Source organism: Bactrocera oleae, chromosome 6 (assembly GCF_042242935.1).
Source record: "Bactrocera oleae isolate idBacOlea1 chromosome 6, idBacOlea1, whole genome shotgun sequence".
Taxonomy (NCBI): Eukaryota; Metazoa; Arthropoda; class Insecta; order Diptera; family Tephritidae; genus Bactrocera; species Bactrocera oleae.
Genome location: NC_091540.1, coordinates 28692152 through 28710609, shown reverse-complemented (window position 1 = coordinate 28710609; position 18458 = coordinate 28692152). Strand labels below are relative to the sequence as shown.

The 18458-nt window shown below is 39.9% G+C and overlaps 1 long non-coding RNA gene across 1 annotated transcript; it reads left to right on the top strand.

The window, feature by feature from the left end:
• Window positions 1–14017: 14017 nt before the first annotated feature.
• Window positions 14018–14643, top strand: LOC138857837 (uncharacterized). The gene is made up of 3 exons (XR_011397038.1): window positions 14018–14260; window positions 14341–14500; window positions 14581–14643. It is a non-coding gene; the product is annotated as an uncharacterized lncRNA (long non-coding RNA).
• The last annotated feature ends 3815 nt before the right edge of the window (window positions 14644–18458 follow it).

Sequence of the window (18458 nt, the reverse complement as noted above, 5' to 3'; positions counted from 1 at the left end):
AACGCAAGAACAATTGCAGGCAAAAAGAATTAATGATGCAGAAGTAAGAACCACGCGTCGTCGTAATTTAATAACTAAGAATTGGTCTGTATTTATTGGTACTGGTTTTCAATATGATCCTTTAGTTGAGTATTCTAATCATCCCTTAATTGATTTTGGCTCAATGGATAAAAAATGTCAGTATTGTGATGCTTTTAAATGGAAAGATGAAAATGCTGGAATGTGCTGCAGCACTGGTAAAGTTTCACTTCCATTACTTGGTGAACCAGAAGCACCTTTAAAAACTTTATTGTTTAGTGTCACAGATGAGTCAAAACGATTTCTAAGTAAAATAAGGAAGTATAATTCTTGCTTTAAAATGACATCCTTCGGAGTTGATAAAGTGATAAGAATGCCAGGATTTTCACCAACCTTTACTGTACAAGAGCAAATATATCATCAAATTGGATCACTATTTCCAGGAAATAATGATCAGCATAAATTTTTGAAGGTGTATTTTATGGGTGATGAGCAAAATGAAGTAAATCATCGTTGCCAGTATATAGATGGAGTAGAAAGAGAAACATTATTAAAAATTCAACGAATGTTACACAGTCAGAATGATTTGGTGAAGATTTTTAAAAGTGCGATAGACAACTGGCCTTCAGATAATTACAAAGTTGTCATTCATGCTGATCGAACTCCACGTGGTGAACATGAGAGGCGTTATAATGCACCAATGGTCAATGAAGTTGCCGTTTTGGTTCCCGTCAACTTTTATATAGAATAGAATCCGGCAAAGGTGGAGTCTTCTTTCTCGATGCACCAGGATGAACAGGAAAAACGTTTTTGCTCAACTTATTATTAATGTACATCAGAAAAAACAGACAAATAGCAGTTGCAGTAGCTTCTTCGGGTATTGCAGCAACGCTTTTAAACGGCGGCCGTACGGCACATTCCGTTTTGAAATTACCATTAAATCTTGCACAGGAAGATTCACCCAACTGTAATTTCAGTAAAAATAGTTCTCGAGGTAGGATGCTGCGAGAATGTAAGCTTTTAGTGTGGGATGAATGTACAATGTCTCACAAAAAGGCTATAGAAGCTTTAAACAGAACTCTTTAGGACCTGCGAGATAGTACGGATATAATGGGAGGAATGGTAGTTTTACTGGCTGGTGATTTTCGACAAACTCTTCCGGTTATATAGAGGGGAACACCAGCAGATGAAATTCAAGCATGCTTAAAATCATCAAGCTTATGGTCGAGAGTTGAAAAACTCAGTCTCAAAACGAATATGAGAGTGTATCTTCATAATGACGTGGATTCGGGACTTTATGCTGAAATGTTGTTAAAAATTGGAAATGGTTGTTTAGATGTTGATGCTGAAGGTTATATATCACTTACAAGAGAATTTTGTAATTTAGAAGAAAATGATGTGGATCTCATTGCCAATGTTTTTCCAGAATTGCAACAAAATTTGAGTAGTACCCAGTGGCTGTGCGCAAGAGCAATATTAGCAACAAAAAATGATGTATGATAAATAAGGACATATTGAAAGAGGTGAAAGGGGAAATGGTGGAATATTTGTCAATGGATACAATTATGGATACAGAATTAAGCACATCATATCCTGTTGAGTTTTTAAATTCATTTGAACTGTCGGGTGTACCATCACATAAGCTTAAATTGAAACTAAATGTACCAGTAATGCTTATGCGAAATTTAAATGCTCCTCTGCTATGTAATGGAACACGACTTCGGATAACGAAATTGGGACAGAACATACTTGGCGCTACTATATTAACAGGTGTTGGTAAAGGAAAAAGTGTGATCATACCTCGGATTCCAATTATTCCCACTGACCTTCTATTCAAATTTGAAAGAGTTCAGTTTCCTGTCAAGCTTAGCCTTGCCGTAACTATAAACAAAGCACAAGGGCAAACATTAAAAGTGGCAGGAGTGCATTTAGAAAAGTCATGCTTTTCACATGGTCAACTATATGTAGCCTGTTCGCGTATATCTAATGCCCGGAATTTACACATATTTGCACCAAACGGAAAAACGTATAATATAGTTTATAAAAATATACTGGATTAATCATCTATATTGCTTATTTTAAATTGTTCCATTTCTAAATTATGTAATTTCGTTATAATGAAATATATCTTTGTTGTATTGATTCAATAAAGTATATTTTAAAATTTGAAAATTCATTGCATTTAGTAATCCCAGCCAAGCAATAAAATATATTCTTTATATGGATCCATATCTACTATAATGATATCAGTTATTTATTTGATGGATTCGATGCGAGCGAAGCCGCGGGTAAAAGCTAGTAAAGTTTATAATATCGTTAATAAATTTTGTTATACATTTGGTAACAGGGGCATTTTTATTTCTTTTGTGTGGTTAGGTTAGGTTAGGTTAGGAGGTCGATCCCAGAAGGGATCCCACTTGGACAGCTTAAGACGCCAGACCGTTGTGATACCTACGACTCCTATAGTCCGGATCAAAAGACCCTTACAAGTCGACAAGACGTCTTGTGCTGACTACAAACTTGTTAAGACGGCCAATATCCATTACGGATAGGTATTCAGGACCGCCAAACGTGTGATTGCCGAGATATTTCAATCGCAGCCTAGCGAATGCCGGACATTGGAGGAGAAAGTGCTGGGATGATTCCACCTCGCCCTCCTCCATACAACTTTGGCAACTGGCATCGGGTAGTACACCAAGCCGTACCGCATGAGTGCCCATTGGACAGTGTCCAGTGAGAACTCCTACAATAGCAGCTAGATGCACTTTGCTCAGGGCGAGAAGTTCCCCCGACCTCCTGCGATCCACTCTTGGCCAAAAGGATCTCGCGGTCGCACAGGACCTAGTCGTCGACCAACGTCTGCTGAGTGCACGCGAGGTCCATTGATCCAAAGTTAGAGCGCAGGACGCTAACGGAGATCCAACCCGATCCCATTCCGATGTGAGCGGGGCAAAGGTGCCCCCCCTGGCTAACTCATCGGCTTTGCAGTTTCCAGCGATTCCGCTGTGACCAGGCACCCAAACGAGCCTGATGTTGAAATAGCCAGACGCTACCTCTAAAGAGGACAGACACTCCTTGACTAGCTTTGATTGCACGGTACGCGCGCTCAAAGCTAGTATTGCTGCCCTACTATCAGAGTGAATGCTCACTTCTACAAACGAGGCTGCACTACGCAGCAGTACTTCTACCGCCGCCCTTATAGCAGCCACTTCCGCCAGAAAAACACTACAGTGATCCGGTAGCCTGAAGCTAAGACTGACGGAGAGCTCCTTACAGAAAACCTCCCCTCCAACCTTCCCTCCTAGCCTCGATCCATCCGTGAAAAAGCTCACCGCGCCTCTTCTCCAACGGCTTCTTCCCACCCACATGTCCCTCGTTGGGATATGAGCGGAGAAGGAACCGCCTCGAGTGGCTACAGTGACGCAGTGATCTATATTTTCCGGGATGCCGCTGAAGGAGGAAAGAATTTCGGAGTGCCCTTGTTCGGACCTCTTCAAAAGCCCAGCTTCCCTGAGCCTTAGACCACACTTCGCGGCAATGCACCTACCGGCAATGTCCACAGGTGCTATGTTTAAAATAGCATTAAGAGCTAGTGTCGGTGTGGTCCGCAGTGCACCGGAGATTCCGATGAGCGCCGCTCTTTGGACCCTTTCAAGCTTTTTAGCCAGTGTGGTCCTCTCGAGCGCCCTCCACCAGACGAACACACCATATAACATTATTGGCTTAACTACGGTTTCGTAGAGCCAGAACACCACCTTAGGTGAGAGTCCCCACCTTTTCCCAATAGCACCTTTGCAGCAGTATAAGGCGACCGAAGCCTTCTTAACTCTCTCCTCTATATTTGGCCTCCAGGAAAGTTTGCTATCGAGGATGAGCCCTAGGTATTTCACTTTCTCAGCAGGCTGAAGAAGTGAACCCCCGAAAGAAGGGAGAGGCACATTTGGTATCTTATACCTCCTGGTAAATAAAACCAATTCGGTTTTACTTGCGTTGACGGCTAGGCCGCTTCTATTCGCCCACCTAGATACCACGTTCAGGTACCCTTCGGTGAGCTCGTAAACGGTATTCAGGAACTTTCCCTTAACCATAAGAACCACATCGTCAGCGTATGCTGTCACCCGACAGCCTTGCCTCTCGAGTTCTATAAGTAGGTCGTTAACCACCATTATCCAGAGCAGTGGGGAGAGTACTCCCCCCTGCGGAGTTCCCCTATTCACTTTTCTGGTGGCCTTGGCACCACCCCAATCCGCTGCGACAGTTCTGTCGCAAAGAAGACTAAAAATAAGGTGCTTAAGGTTAGATTCCACCTCAAACTTTTCGAGGGCTTTAACCACTGCCTCTGGTCGCACATTGTTGAAGGCCCCCTCGATGTCGAGGAAGGTGCCCACAGCAAATTACTTGTGCTTGAGAGCTATCTCCAGCCATGACACTACATCATGCAAAGCAGTGTCGACTGACTTGCCTTTGATATATGCATGCTGCGCCCGTAACAGTTTACACTTATGTGTGTGAGTACTATTCAATTTGAATCATTTCAGTTTACATACGGGGCTTGTTAAAATAAAAATAAAGTAGTGTGCGCTCCCAATATATGAAATACAAAATTAAATAGATTATTGTTAGTTTATGAAAAATGTTGTCGTTGATCGAAGAAATTAGTTTAAAAAATATCACTTTCTCACAAAATGCCACCTTTGTAAGAAAAAAAATTAATTTGCATTAAAAATTCGGTTCAACGTTTTTTCAGATATTGTAGTCACCGACTATAAAAACGTAGTTTTGAGAAAAACGAGTTTAAAGTTCAATTCAAATTTATTTAAATAAGTGCACAATACATTGCGATAAAATGATAACATTTTTAAGTTATAATTAATTTATTCAATTTACATTATTTTCCATTGTTTTATAAACTTTGTTGGGCATGGAGTTTATAAGGTTTTGCATTACGTCAGAGCGAATTTGTCACCAAATTGCAACATTTAGTTCTTCAATTGATCCGTACTGTTTATTTTCGGCATACACCTGGCAAACTAGCAGTCTTCATAACATTCATTAGGGAGAACGTGTTGGACAGTCAAGCAATTCAATATTGTGGTCTACAAACCACTGCCTTGTGGATCCACTTACATGAATTGCTGCGTTATCTTGTTACAAAATGAAATTTTTGTCGGAATTTTCAGCAAGATAAGGTAGCAAACCGTCAGAGAGAACACTCTGATACTCCAGGTTGTTCATCCGATTTGATGAAAAGTGGAGTTCTGAGGTACCACTGGCGACCCACACCATCAACGAACCTTCGCCAAAATTCCGCTTCGAAAAGCATATTGGTTCCTTACGTAAATCTCGCCAATAATAGTTGAAACCGTCTGGTCCATCAAGAATAAATTTCAGCCGAAAAAATTATCTGAAAAATAATATGTGCATTAATTTAAACGTACTTGTATTTTTAAATTGTTTACCTGATGCTAGTTGGTCCTCATATTCCTTTTAGCGAACTCCTTGCGCTTTAGTTAAATACGGCACTTCTTTTTAATTTATATCGTACAATGTGTGGTTGAGCATTGATAGATCTCTGAATTGTCCTAATGGATGCTTTTAGATAAAAGATATTTCTTAATTGTTGCTGCACTTTTCAAAGAGTTCGAAGCCATTCGGGAAAGAGCACGGGTATCATAATCTTTGGCCGACCTGTACTTTTTAATTTCCGGTAATTTTCTTTGTTTTTGACAAAATTTTAAATGATGCACAAAGATTTGCACAAACTTTTTGCAATTTCTGTCATGCTTATTTTCTGAGTACACAAAGAAGAAAATTGTCCTTGTACATAGCCAGAGAGCAACTTACTACGTTCCATTTCCTCCTTTTAATACTCAAGTTTTGAATACAAAAGCTTTCTGTATCGAAACTAATATCCAGCGCACTAATCAACGGCTTTTTAAAGACTGATCTTATCATTTTGTCGCAATTTATTGTGCACTTATTTAAATAAACGCATTTTTATTAAATCTAACGGTATCTTTCTACGTCCTAATGCTGGTTTTTTCACTGTCATTTAGATATACATTTATTTTTTACTATGGTTACCATTTTCAAGGAATTTCCGTTTTCTTAGACTGTACTAACTACGAATTGACCTTATTATTTTGTCGCGCACCTTATATAATATTATATATATACTTTAAGAAATTGCAAAAAAAGTCGAATTTTTAAAAATCGTGACTAGGTATAACCTCTTAATGCTATCCTAAAAGGATCGGGGAAATAATCACCATTTTGTTGGTAATCACTATTTTCGAAACTAAAAAGATAAAAAAAATTAAAACAATAAAAACGCCCACATACTACACTACATAAGTCGCAATAAAAACTTACACTGGTTGCGCTTAAAGTAAAATTTCAACAAATAAATTAAACCCCAAAGTACAAAGGCATTACCGTTGTGTTTGAACATATTAAAAAAATTTGTATTTGTACAACCAAGCACATCACAATTGCTTTCTAAAATTATATTTTTAAAAAATTGATAAAAATAACAAAAAAGTACGTATCTAATTTATAAATGCCTTGTCGTGCTTTAAAATATAATAAAATACTATTATATTATATAAGTATTAAAAAAGCAAATCATGTATGTATCAATAAAACTGTATTTTGTTGTTTATCTCATGATTTTTATGTTCACATTTTAATAACTTTGTGTGATTTACAATCTATTCCCATTTTCATTGGTTGAAGTTTATTAAAGCTAAATGTTTATGAAATACATTTGCTGCTACTGTTCCCTTGCTAGCTCGGAAGGCTTCGTGCGTTTCAACCGGATTTCTCGTCCAGCAGTTTCGATGAGTCTTGAAGCCTCCTCATTAACATGCTGTCTAAGCCTCAGTTCGTGAGACTTTGCAATTTTGGTTATTTCCTGTACCACTGAATTCACGCCTAGATTACGGTGTAGGTCAGTAGATCTAATGTACCAAGCAGCAATAACTAAAGTCCCTAGTACCTTACTTTAAAAGGGCTGATTGCAGGCAATAGAGCTTTGACTTGAGCAACCCCATATTTGGGCTCCGTAGGCCCAAACTGGCTTTACAAATTGATTGTTTTGGACTGAAAAACTGGATCTCCTGCCCACTAGGTGGTAACGTTTAGCAAATTTCATATTAAGCTCAATCCTTTTTTTTTTGACATGGTCTTTTCAACGAAGCTTAGCATCTAAGGTGATACCTAGGCACTTAGAACTGTTATGATGTGGTATGGGAGTATTATTTATAATATAAATTGGAGGTTTTTTTTCAATATAAAGTCGACTTAACGCTGTTACATAACTTGGGTCAGTTGGGATGTCACTGGTAAAAAGCAAATAAAGCATTGACCCCAACACGCTTCCGAGGGGAATACCTGCGTCTATCGGTTGCCAGTTAGAGTAGGATGTATACTTGTTGAATGCGGAAGTATCTATATTTTAAGTAGGAAGCAATTATTTCGCAATATTGTTTGGTGCCAAACTTTGTCAAAAGCTTGAGACACGTCTAAGAAGACCGCCAAACAAACATTCTTTTTATCTAATGTATTTTCAACGAAATTAACAATTTATTGCACCTGATCAATTGTTGAATAGAGGTCACGAAAGCCAAATTGATGTGCTAGTATGAGATGTTTACGATCGATTATTGGTTTGAGCCTATTTATGAGTACATTCTCAAAGGTTTTAGATAAAGTTGGCAGCAACGATATTGATCTTTATGATGTATGACTTCAGATAATTTCCAAAGTGATGGGTCATATCTTAGGCATAATGCACAGTTTATAACGGTAAGGTTATATAGGTTGAAATATATGAACAATTTATTTTTGAATTATAAAATCAAAACAATGCAAAGCAAAACGGCTGATTTTGACATTATAGATCCAATTACTTTTGATAAATTGTTGTTTTTGCGCTATCGACACAACTTTATATAATTGAATGGCTTAATATTGTGTATGATGAATGTTGCTACTCTTTGAACAGAACTTTGAGGTTAAAAACAAAATGTTAGCTTTAAATATGTAGTGGTGTAAGAGGTGAAATTTAACAAGTGTAATAGTGAATTGGTGAGCTCAGTCTTGTAGGACTGTTTTTGCAATACTCTGGGTTATCTGCGTTTTGAAGTAGACTGGCTTCTTTAGCCTTCCGCAAATAACAATCTCGTTATAGTATTTATCGCAAGCATAACGCAACTATAATCCACGCTGCTTCCGTAATAGGGGTCTTAGCCTTGTCTATCTGCGGTGCGAAAAAAATTTGCCATTTTTAAAAAACTTCCGAACTTCTTCGGGAAGAAATACCATCGATTTAAAATGTGTCTCTAGTTGCCAGAATGTTTTAGTTGTGAAGTTTTGTTAAATATCTACTATATAAGGATGCCGGATTGTGCAGCAGGCACAGTACTAATTAGAGTGCTGCTTAGTAAAGAGCAATTAACTTATAAACACTAAGTTCTAAACTCGAATAACGAAACTAGTGATCGAACTCACAAGTGAAATAAAAAATAGCCGATTTCTTGAGAAATCCTTTACAATATGCATACAACAACGACAACAACTTGGAAACGACAAAGGGAATAGGCCCGAATATAAATAAAATATCTATAAAAAAAGTCAGCTCTAAGAATATCAATAAAGAACACGCTCATGCTTCCTTAAGCAGGCAAGGTATTTAATAATCGTAAAAGGTAAAACAATTTGTAAACATATTATTCCTTTATTTATGACTAGTTTACTACAATTTATCTTTAAAATGCTGAATTCTCTGCCTACGATTTGAAATCGATCATCGCTGCTTTTCTAGTCCTCAACTTCATCCAGTGGTATTGTTGCTTAAATTTTTCATAAGTCGTAAACTCAAATGGTTTTTTCAGACTTGTTGCATAAGTTAAACTGCACCCCTATTGCGGAAGTGGATAATAGTTGCAGTTATGCTTGAGTTGAATGCTGAAACAGGATTATTATTTATGGAAGGCTACAGAAATCGGTCTACATGAAAACGCAGATAACAACACCGAAAAATTGTAAATTCGGAAGCGATTCGATTTGGCAGCATTGCTAAACGTTTTTACAGAAATCGTAAAGTGAAACATAAAGAAATGGGAAATAATGAAGAAGAAACTTCCAAAAACCCTAAAGCATTGAATCTTCCAGCAAGATTCTACACCAACACACAAGGCAAAAACCATCCAGCAATGGCTTAGAAGCAATATTCCTGGTTTCATAGCTGAATATTAGTCGTCGGAGTTGAATAAATTGAAATATAATTTGTGGTCAAAATTGGAGAACATGCTCTGTGGAATAGCTTTAGTGCTGTTGATGCATTCTCTTTTATCTATATCATATAAAATTTTAAATCAAAAATCTAGAAATATAATAAAACAATAATGCTAAAATTATATTTAACTTAAATAACTTACAATGACATTTTTTATAACTAATTTTTAAATGTTGCAAGTTCTCTCGGTTTTGCGCAACAGCTACGATAGTGATGCTTCTTTGAACTTTCAATTTTGGTAAAAATGCCAGATTTGAATTTTCGAACTGGTTGCATCTTGCATACTTCGCAGTTTGAATTTCCGAAAACGCCCTTAGTTTGTTTTTTCCACTTTTAATTGTGTTTGGAGCTTGCGTGTTGCAACACTGAATTCTGTAACAATTACATTTTTAATGCACCTTAAATTTCAAGTATTGTTTATGAAAAAAACACATTCAAGTGGAAATAACATTTGATATTATTCGTTTTAATTGGTCGAGTTAGAAACTTTTTCTCAAAGGTTAATTTTAGGTAGCTGGTTTAATCGACAATATCAACTAAAACAACGAAATAAGAAGTGAATAAATTTTTTTCCGTTTTCTTTCCATGCGTTTGGCTTGTTGCAACTTCTAACGAAAGTTGAATTGACAACGTGTATTTTATTTTCGTGATTTAGAAATTTTTAGTTAAATTTTAAGTGCGTTGTTTGATAGGTTTTACCATGTTTTTTCCAATGGAAATTAGTTGGTTGAATCGACATCAACAGCACTTTAATTTGAGAGATAGTTTTTTCGTGTGTTTTGACGATAACCCATTACTTCCATTATTATTGTTGAGTTTATTTGTTTTTTATTTTCAATTTGTAAACAAAATTATGAACATAACAGTATGTTCTGAAGACGATATTTATAGCTAATCAGTCATTCATTTAATTAATAAAAATTTTTGGAAGTGTAGCGTCGTCGATGTGTACACATCTATTTCATCATGCCTTACCGTAAATAGCTTAGTCCTAGTTCCCACACGGCCTCTTTTGTCGCCCAAACCGGTTTTTTGCGAGCGAGGGGACGACGAGGAAAGACGAACGGACCGTGCCGCTCGGGTGGCACGCCTTGTGTTCTTGTTCGTAACAGTTCGCTGCTACGTAATTCAGCATGCCTTTTCATATTGAAATTCTTTTCATAGCTGCAATAGCGTTCGGTTTCAAATGAATATTTGAATTTCGTTATCTATTTTTTGTATGTAATATGCAAAAAATCTATCCATAGAATAATAGAAATATTGTGAATAAGAAGAAAATAAAGATACTCAAAAATGTTTAATTTAAATGTTTAATAACATTTAGCGGTATTTAATGTAATATAAAATACATGTATACATAAATGAATTCTAAACGATGCTTTCATAATTTTTTCTTTTAATAGCAAAGGATTTAGTTCGAATATCATTTTAAATAAAATTTAAAATAAGATTTGTAATTAATTCATGAATGTTTTATAATAAATAGAAAAATATTTGCAGTTAAAAAATTATAGGTTTGTAATACTTCCCGCTGTGGGCACTTTTCTCGATATCGAGGGGGCCTTCAATAACGTGCGACCAGAGGCAGTGGTTAAAGCTCTGGAAAAGTTTGAGGTGGAATCGAACCTCAAGCATCTCATTTTTAGTCTTCTTTGCGACAGAACTGTTGAAGCGGAGTGGGGTAGAACCAAGTCAACCAAAAAGGTTTTCAGAGGAACTCCGCAGGGACGGATACTTTCCCCACTGCTCTGGATATTGGTGGCAAACGACCTACTTATAGAACTCAAGGAACAAGGCTGTTGGGCGATAGCCTATGCTGATGATGTGGTTCTTATGGTTAAGGGAAAATTTCTCAACCAAAGTAAAACCGAAATGGTTTTATTTACTAGGCGGTATAAGATCCCAAACGTGCTTCTCCCCTCCTTCGGGGGTTCACGACTTCAACCTGTTGATAAAGTGAAATACCTAGAGCTTATCCTGGATAGAAAACTTTTATGGAGGGCAAACATTAAGGAGAGAATTAAGAAGACATCGGTCGCCTTATATTGCTGCAGGGGAGCTTTAGGAAAAAGCTCGAGACTCTCACCAAAGGTGGTGTTCTGGCTCTACGAAACCGTATTCAAGCCAATAATGTTCTATGGTGTGTTCGTCTGGTGGAAGGCGCTCTAAAGAGCTCAAAAGCTTGAGTGGGTCCAAAGAACGGCGCTCATCGGAATCTCTGGAGTACTGCGAACCACACCAACGATAGCTCTTAATGCTATTTTAAACATAGCACCTATGAACATTGCCGGTAGGTGCATTGCTGCAAAGTGTGCTCCAAGGATAAGGAAAGCTGGGCTTATTAGGAGGTCCCAACAACGACATGCTGAAATTCTTTCCTCCTTTCCTCGAGATGGCTTTTTCTATGCTCATATTCCGACGAGGGAGATATGGTTGGGAAGAAGCCGCTGGAGAAGATACGCGGTGAGCTTTTTTTACGGAGGGAAGGTTGAAGGGGGTGTTTCTGTAAGGAGCACTCCGCCAATCTTAGCTTCAAGCCACTGTAGTGCTTTTCAGGCGGATATGGCTGCTATCATGGTGGCGGTAGAAGTCCTGCTAAGTAGTGCAACCTCGTTTAGAGAAGTGACCATTTACTGCGACAGCGGGGCGGCAAAACTAGCGAGCGAACCGTGCAATCAAAGGATCAAGGAGTATCTGTCTTTACTAGAAATAGCATCTGGCCACTTCAACATAAGGCTCGTTTGGGTGCCTGGTTATAGCGGAATCGCTGGCAACTGCAAAGCCGATGAGCTAGCCAGGGGGTCCACCCTTGACCCGCTCGGAATGGGATCGAGTTGGAGCTCTATCGGATCAATGGACCTCACGGCTCTCAGCAGACGCTGGTCGACGACCAAGACGCTGTGCGATCGCGAGATCCTTCTGGCCAAGAGTGGAGCGCAGAAAGTTGGGGGAACTTCTCGCCTTGAGCAAAGTGCATCTCGCCGCTATGGTAGGAGTTCTCACTGGACACTGTCCAATGGGCATTCACGCGGTACAGCTTAGAAAACTACCCGATGCTAGTTGCAAAAAATGTATGGAGGACGGTGGGGTGGAGACATCCCGGCACTCTCTCCTGCACTGTCTGGCTTTTGATAGGCTGAGACTGAAACTTCTCGGCAATCACACTTTCGGCGGATCTGAATACTTAGCCGAAATGAATATTAGCCGTCTAAACAAATTTGTTATAGCCACAAAGTGCTTTGTCGACATTTAAGGGTCTTTTGATCCAGCTTATAGAAGTTTTTAGGACCCACAATGGATCGGCGTTTAAACTGTCAAAGTGTGATCCTTCTTAGGATCGACCTCCTAGCCTAACCTAATACTTCTTGAAATATTAGAAAATTCGTGTCATAAATTTGGATTTGAAAATATTAGTAGCATATTAAAAACATTCTTGTGGATTAGAAAATTCCCAACTTAAGTATTTCTTTAATCGGGTGTTATGTATATTGTTCTACCACATTTATTGTAATTTCTTGTAAGCAAAATGTGAGACCAACATACAAATGAACCATGCGACACGCTCTAAGTGTCGCCAAGCCGAACCGCTCTAATAGTTGCGAAAATTTTATGGAAAGGAGTGACAGAAAAACTCGACTCGAGTTGCTGGATTATTTTCGCTTGAGTGAATGCACAGAGCGACACCAAAAGAGAATTTGCAGGTAACGAGCGACAAAAGAGCCCCATCTGAACGCAGTATTAGAGGGAGAAAGTGAAGAGACAAAGATATAGAGAAAATATGCAATTGAGTAGCACACGAATGCTTCAAACAGTCACCGGCGTAAGATTGTTCTCTTACTCTCAGCCAGTGTTACCAACTCTACCTACTTATAGGTAGATCTACCAACTTGTTTAATTTTATTTTTGTAAAAATAATATGTTAAGACCTTTACTTTTTATCACCAATCAAATTATTTATTTTTGATAGGAATTTGATTCGCACACTGCGTGCTCCTTTATTTTTGTAGCAATGAGGAATCGGGGACCATATTTTTGCAATAATTCGATACTCAGTTAACTTCACTCTTATTTTTATTTTATCTATTTTAATGTAGATTATGTATTTACATAAGTATTATATATGTATTAATATATAACAGTCATACGTCATAATTGTTAGTAAACAATAGTCGAGAGTGGAGTTATTAAGACACATGACGTTTTCTTTTAATACGGAAAAAGTTAATCACTGATAAAAAAGGCAATAATTCACAAATGTTTCCCCTGTTGATTGAATTTGTAAAGCAAATCTATTGAAAACTACTAGTCGTAATAACTTATCTACTAATACTTTGGAAGGACTTCTACATACAAAAAAATTTATTAAAGAAAGCTCTGACCAACCTGTACCCACTGAAGCTCACTTCAAATTATTTAACCAAAATATGTATTTTTTTAAAGAATAAAATAATAAAAAGCTTGTATTGATATAAAAAAATTTATTAATTTTAAGTAAAATTTAATTTCATATTTAATAAAAATAATTTAATAACTCTGATTACAATAATTCCTCAGTTAAATCCCGCTGTTCAGCCGACAATTCGTTTTTATTTTTACTGTAAAAATTCATAATTTAGTTCATTCTTGTTAGTTTCTTTGAAATAGTTATAAAATTAAAATTATTTGTTTTTATTAATAAAACCACGAAAAAAAGTTGATAGATCTACCTTACCAATTTAAACATAGTGAAATCATCCACCTTTTAAAGTCACAAACAAGTATTTTTTACAATTCAAGCTGGTAACACTGCTGGCAGCTTACTCGTGTCTACAGAAAAAATCCAATGTTTTTACTATTAACTTATTATTTTTTTAATTCATTATATGACGGTCTCACATCTAATGATGAATTAGAAAAAGAAAAACCAAAAACAATATTCGAAGCTACAATTCGGCCTATGCTATGGTCAGTTCGAAAGCTAATATTCTTAACACAGTTATAAGAGGAATTTATATTTTCAAAACTTACGGCATATTTTATTACAGAGCAGGAACCATGGCCACAGCATATGGTCGTATGCCAAATTATTTCCAGTGCTGTTCAATATATTTTTAATTCATTATATGACGGTCTCACATCTATTGATGAATTAGAAAAAGAAAAACCAAAAACAATATTCGAAGCTACAATTCGGCCTATGCTATGGTCAGTTCGAAAGCTAATATTCTTAACACAGTTATAAGAGGAATTTATATTTTCAAAACTTACGGCATATTTTATTACAGAGCAGGAACCATGGCCACAGCATATGGTCGTATGCCAAATTATTTCCAGTGCTGTTCAATATAGAACGCGAGTTAATAAATTGATTGCATTCCTTCATATCACTTTTTCAAATTTAAGTTGCACAAAATATTTCTGATATTTTATCCTTTTCTAAAATATTTCTATTATATTATGCATATTTACATATTACATACATGATTGTAAAATTCAAATTTTGAAAAGTTCTTACAGACATAGTAGTCTGCTGGTTGTTGTTGTTGTTGTTATAACGATTATCTAATCCCCGTTTGGGTGATAAATTCTAGATTCGTTGTCGTCGAGGTCATCTAACGGAAGGCCCAGGAAACGAGCTGTTTCGACGGGGTCGGACCATAGGGAAAGGGGTGTTAGATGAGTGGGGTTTGTAGGGCATGCAAAGAGGTGGTTAGTGTCATGCGGAGACTCATTGCATGCAGGACATGTGTTTAGTATGTCGGGGTCTATTCTGGATAGGTAGGAGTTTAACCTGCTACAGTATCCAGAACGAAGTTGCGCGAGGGTCACTCTAGATTCGCGAGGCAACTCGAGCTCTGTGTCTGCAATGGGTGGTGGTTTGACTCGTATTACGCCATTCACTGAAAGGGAGTCGGTGAAGGTGTTAATGGCTCCACTGTGAATGGCGGTCAGTGCTTGTCTGAAGTTAGTTGCGTCCGAAGTCTGGTCGACGTGCTGTCTGATGTCGTCGACGTAGTCAAGGAAGGACCTCTTGATGTTCCTAGGAGGCTGCTCCGCTGCAAGCAGGAGTCTGCAGGGGTGGTTTCTGCGAAAACATCCCAGCAGAAACTGCTTGGAGAGGAGCTCATTATGTTCCTTAACCGGAAGCATACGGGCCTCGCTGTGTAGGTGTTCGATTGGGGACATCAAGAGGCACCCCGTGATAGTCCGGAGTGCAGTGTTCTGACAAGTCTGGAGCTTCTTATTCTGCGTGTCACTACATCCAGGCGACCATATTGCGGCTGCATAATTGAGGACCGGCCGGCCGATTGCCTTGTATGTTGCCAACAACGTTTCTTTGTCCTTTCCCCATGAGCTGCCGGCAAGCGACTTGAGGATTTTGTTGCGGCTCTGTACTTTGGCAGTTATCGCGGTCGTGTGAGGAGTGAAAGAGCACAGACTGTCCAAAGTGACGCCTAAAATTTTAGGGTTATTTACTGTCGGAATTTTTGTGCCATCGACTGAAATGTTCAGGTCCAGTCTGTACTCCTTCGTCCAATTGGTGAAGATGGTCGCTGTGGATTTAGTGGGGGAGAGTGTTAAGTTCCTTGCAGAAAAGAAGCGAGAAAGATCGGAGAGGTAGCCGTTTACTTTTGAACACATGCCATCGATTCCATTGCCCGACGTCAATATCGTACAGTCATCTGCGTACGAGGTCATTGAAATTCCCGCTGGTGGCTTTTGACAAGTCCAACGCTACGAGGATCGTCCTCTCGCAGGGTGGCTTCTGGTTCAGGCCATGAACTATCTGGGCGTTTATGACGCTAAGTGCTGTGGTGGTACTGTGCACTTTACGGAAACCATGCTGATGGTCTGCTAGGCTCAGGTGGTGGGTGAATGACGGGAGTAACAAGGCCTCAAGTGTCTTCACTACTGGGGAAAGGAGAGTTATCGGGCGATAAGACTCCCCTTTGTTGGCGGGTTTCCCAGGTTTCAGTAGTGGGACCACTCTTCCGACTTTCCACACATCGGGTATTTGAAGAGTGGATATCGACAGGTTGAGGACCTTGGTGAGGTAGTTTACTCCCGTTGGGCCTAGATGTTTTAACATCAGCATGTTTATTCCGTCAGGGCCGATGGATTTGGACGATTTCGCCTTTTTGATGACATTCTGAACCTCCTCATCGGTGAAAGTAAGTGGTGCGCAGTCTTTTGGCATTTTGCGCAACCGTCGGGTAACACATCGTTTGGCCTTGTCGGTCGAAGGGTGCAGTATAAACTGCCGGCTAAAGTAGCTCGCGCACTTCTTCGGGTCCGAGGAGGCATGGCCATCGAATTGGATTTCAACCCGATCGTCATGTTTCCTCGGATTTGACAGGGCCTTGACAGTAGTCCAAAGCTTACTCACACCGGTGGAGAGGTTGCAGGACTTCAGGTGCTCTATCCATTTTGTCCGCTTATGATGGTTTACCATTTGCCGAATCTCCAAATTGAGATCCCTTATTCGGGGATCACAGGGATCGGCATGGCGTAAGGTGTCGCGCTCATTTGCTAATACAGCTGCTTCGGCTGGGAAATTAGGGCGGAGTTCCGCTATTCTTCCAGCCGGTATGAAGCGAGCTGTAGCAGCAGCGATCACCTTGCGGAATTGACGCTCGCCAACGATGACGTCCGTAGGAATGGATAGTGCGTTGAAGGTGCTCTCAGTAAATTCTGTGAAGCCGACCCAGTTAGCTTTGTTAAAGTTAACATAGGTGCGGTTATCCACAGAAATAAAGTCAGGAGGTTTCTCGATCGAGATAATTATGGGCAGATGGTCTGATGCAAGAGTTAGCATAGGTCGCCAGGTTATACTATTTATCAGACCACCGCTAGCGATGGTAATATCTGGCGAGCTATTACAGGTGTCCATAATTCTGGTGGGGGCTTCGTCATTCATTGTGCAGAATGTCGAATCGTCTATCTGTTCCGCCAGCTCCATCCCCCTACGATCGTTTGACAGGCAGGAATGCCAAAGATCGTGATGCGCGTTAAAGTCGCCTAGCACCAGACGGTTTTCACCACGAAGTAGCGCATCTATATTCGGGTGATATCCTGTTGGGCAACATGTAACTGGGGGGATGTATATATTAAATATTTCGAGCTCGACATCGCCTGACCGGACAGCTATTCCCTGACATTCTAGGGTAGTGTCCCTGCGGTCGATGTCAACATCGATTAGACGATATTGCACGGTGTTGTGCAATATGAAGGCTAGGCCTCCACCATTATCTCGCTCGCGATCCTTACGTAAAACGTTGAAACCTGCACAACTCAGAAGATCTGAGCGGCTGTTTAACTTGGTTTCTTGGACCGCAGCTATCGTTACGCGCTCCCGGCTCATAAATGCAACTATCTCCTCGATCTTGCTCTGGAGTCCGTTGCAGTTAAATTGTAAGAGTCGCGTTTGTCGCGGGTGTCCAGTCGTGATCCTGGGGGTGAGTGGGGTGCGTGTAGGTGGTGGTTGTTGCAGCTGTGCTATCCGCATGGGCGGTTGTCGCACTATGGTGTTGGTTGGCGACGCCACTGTTTGTGATTGCGGGGGCAGACTCCCACAGCATGGGGCAACATACGACGCACTCCACTCTCGTGTGGTGCGCAGGCCAGAACACGACAGAAAGTGACACCAGCCAGTACAAGAATTGCACTTGACTGATGTGACATTCCGGCGTATTATGGTCTGACACACGGAACAGACTGTGCGAGGAACCAGGAGTTGCTGTGTGGTTCTCGCACGGGGATTGGAGCTGGATGAAGGTGGGGGGGGGGAGGTTGTTCAGATTGGGAGTTATGCTGTCTTTGTGAGCTCCTTAGGACCGTGGAGGTCCTATTTTGGCCACTCGACTGGAGTGGCAACGCAGTGCGCGAACATGGTGCAGGTTGCACGGCCGTTGAGGCAGATGTCGCATTATTGCGTTGACAGCATGGGGCCACGTAACTCGTGGTCCACTCCCTGTGTGTCTTAAGGCCCGAGCAGGTCTTAAGATGGCTCCATCCATTGCATGTATTGCACCTAACCGAGGTGGAATTTGGATGGAGCCTTTTTGCGCATACGCAGCAGTAGAATACCTCGGGGCCCGGGTTGGACTCGATGCCAGCACGGGTCAGGAGGATACGGAGCAACCCTGCTGCTAGGCGTTGCTCC